The sequence below is a fragment of the Sinocyclocheilus grahami genome, unplaced genomic scaffold (assembly GCF_001515645.1).
Source record: "Sinocyclocheilus grahami isolate Dianchi unplaced genomic scaffold, SAMN03320097.WGS_v1.1 scaffold717.1, whole genome shotgun sequence".
NCBI classification, from domain to species: Eukaryota; Metazoa; Chordata; class Actinopteri; order Cypriniformes; family Cyprinidae; genus Sinocyclocheilus; species Sinocyclocheilus grahami.
In genome coordinates, this window is record NW_015505896.1 from 356,908 (window position 1) to 359,993 (window position 3,086).

Consider the following 3,086-nt stretch of genomic DNA (forward strand, 5'->3'; position numbering starts at 1 on the left):
AAGAGGGGATGCCACACAGTGGTAAACATGGCCTTGTCCCAACTTGAGATGTGTTGTTGCCATGAAATTTAAAATCAACTTATTTTTCTCTTAAAAGTATACATTTTCTCAGTTTAAACATTTGATATGTCATCTATGTTGTATTCTGAATAAAATATTGAAATTTTAAACTTCCACATTGCATTCTGTTTTTATTCACAATTTGTACAGTGTCCCAACTTTTTTGGAATCGGGTTTGTAGATGGATAGAACAATGTATTTGCATTCAAAAAAATGAAATTCATACAGACAAGGATTTGAACACCTCCTGCTTAAAATTCATTTGGATTTTTTTTCGTGGGACAAAAAGCCAAAAATGTCAGGATTGCACAATTATGCATAAGCTTTCATTATTAAAAGTAGTGAAGCCTTTTGTAATAATATTTGAATACTTTTAAATCAAAGCCTATTAGAAGCCAACATGAATACTAATATCACTTTTCTAAGAACCAGGTTTGTGTGTGCTTTAAACGAGATCATTTGTCACGCTTTACATTTCACCGTGTGAGCTGTAGTTGTCACTATAGATATATTAAGCTAAAGAGAAAGCGTCTGCTACAAAGCAGGCTCGGATCCAGGGTTAAAAACGCCGGCTTTGCGTATATGTGGAGCTTATGTAAATCCTCTGCTACCTCTGACAGATATAAAGCTGCCGTGACCGTGAAACGTCGGAAAGCTTCGCCGATTCTGTGTGGAAAACAAAACCCGTCGATCACTTCCTTCTGGTCCAAACTGACTTTGAAACAGAACGAACAGGTAGATAATGCCTTGAGGGAAGAAAATAAAGAAAAGGCATATTTGTTGTGGCTGAGGCGCTGAATGCCGGTAAATCATCTATCTTGGGACGGGGCCGACTTTGCATTTCAGAGAGGCTGTCCATTTGCACTTCTGAGCTCAAATTTGTTTACGGCATTTCTCTCCGCCGGTCCCCAAACTAATTGCTATTGCTTATGCTCTCCCATGAAGCGCTAGGAAGAAAAATACGAGGAATCAGAAAATGTCAGTCCAGTTCTAAAGCTCAGCTCGCTAAAATACCATGGAAACACAAGTCCTTTCACTCGGGGAGATTCACTCCAGGTTTGCTTAAGCACCCAAGGTTATGCTGTGCAAGATTATACAAGGTTATGCACATGGGTTTATCCATAAACAAAGACTCAAACACGTCTCACCGCTCGGTGATAAACAACAGGCAATGCTGCACTCAATTTGCAGAATGTTTGACTGAAAACACATAGGATATTGGCAGCTGTCAAGTGAAAAGTGTGAAGTTGAGAAAAACCACAGACTAATAACATCCAAGCAGAGCGTCTGAGCTTTCTACAGCAGCCAGGCAAACTGGATTGGAACACTTTCTGAATACGCAAGAGAAGATTGCCTGTGCGAAACATGCATTGCTAGAATGAAGGCCCTAAATGTAGCTTTGGAAAAAAGTGTCCGGCAAACAAATAAATACAAATGTTCATTGTGAGTCCAGCTGGTGAAAGGCATTTCAGCCCGACCTCAAGTCAACTATATCACATCCCATCAGAATGACACGCGGAGGCCACAACAACACTCATTGAATACACAATTTAAGTAGACTGATGTAAATCCTGTGCAGACATGATCAGGGCTATGTGGATTAAAGGATTTTGACATGCGCTCATGTTTGTAGTGATGCAGGCCTTTTCCTCTTATTTCCTTTGTGTTTTAGAAGACCGACAGAAAAGAATAATCAAATAGATAATGTAAAAATTACTGATATGTTCTGTTGTGCATTATATAATTGTATTAAAGGTGACATATTATGCCCCTTTTTACAATATGTAATATAAGTCTCTGGTGTCCCCAGAATGTGTCTGTGAAGTTTCAGCTCAAAATACAATTTTGAAAATGCCTATTTTGAGTGGAAGCAGAAACACGCTGTTTTTCGGGCCTGCGTCTTTAAATGCAAATGAGCTGCTGCTCTCCGCCCCCTTTTCCAGAATAGAGCTGCGCCTTTACAGCTCGTATCTGCTAAAAACATCTGTTTTGGTTCTGATTATCATGTTTATCGCGCTGAAATCATGCGTTTTAAATCATACGAGTTTAAACTTCAGATATAAGGTTTTCTGAGCGCACACATCCGAAGCACATGGACAGAAAGCTGCTGTCACAGCATGTGAGTACTAAGTTTAAGTTAAAAACACACGAGTTACAAAAACAGTCGGTTATGTCTGTGAAGGTAAACAGCTGGGAAGTAAATCGCTTGTTTATTTTAGATCTGTGTGGCAGCAGCAATATACAGTAGCCTAAATAAATCAATAAATCCACTGCTCTCTTGTCTCCTCTGAGGCTGGGACTCTAAACAGTGTTCTGTGCTCGTCTGTGCAGCCAAAGACAGAACAGTTAGCAGGTTTCGCTCAAACTTTCGCCATGGCATTAGAGCTGGTACACTGTTGTCGCTTGAGAAATCAAAATGACGGTGCCTTGAGTGAAAGTTTACAGATTAAGGGGTGGTAATATTATAATGAGATCCCTTTGCCATGTCACCAAGGGAGCGAAATCAGACATGCTCGTTTTCTCAGACGCTTGCAGAAAAAGGCTTCCCAAAACAAAGTTACTGGGTTTGATGCTGAAAATTCATCTTTGATCACAGGAATAAATTACATTTTAAAATATATTACATTAGAAAACAGTTATTTTAAATTGTAATAATATTTCACAATATTACTGATTTGAATGTATTTCTGATCAAATAAAATCAGTCTTGATGAACATAAGAGACTTCTTTCAATATATAAGTTAACAATATGTATCTACAGTATATTCCTATTTGAATGTACATTAACTACTGATCTGTGAAGCATTATAGATTTTATCAGTGCTATTTTATTGCTGACACATGAATGAAAACGAATACAAAGTGTTACAGAAAGTAAGAAAAAAACAAAAGAAGAAATAAGGAGCAGACAGCAGCACAACGCCGATCTCTATTTCACAGCTGTGCTCTCCGGGACAATCCAATAACCCAGCAGCACACGAGGGCTTGTCCAGCGTGCTCAGCGGGTGACATGTTTACGGCGAGC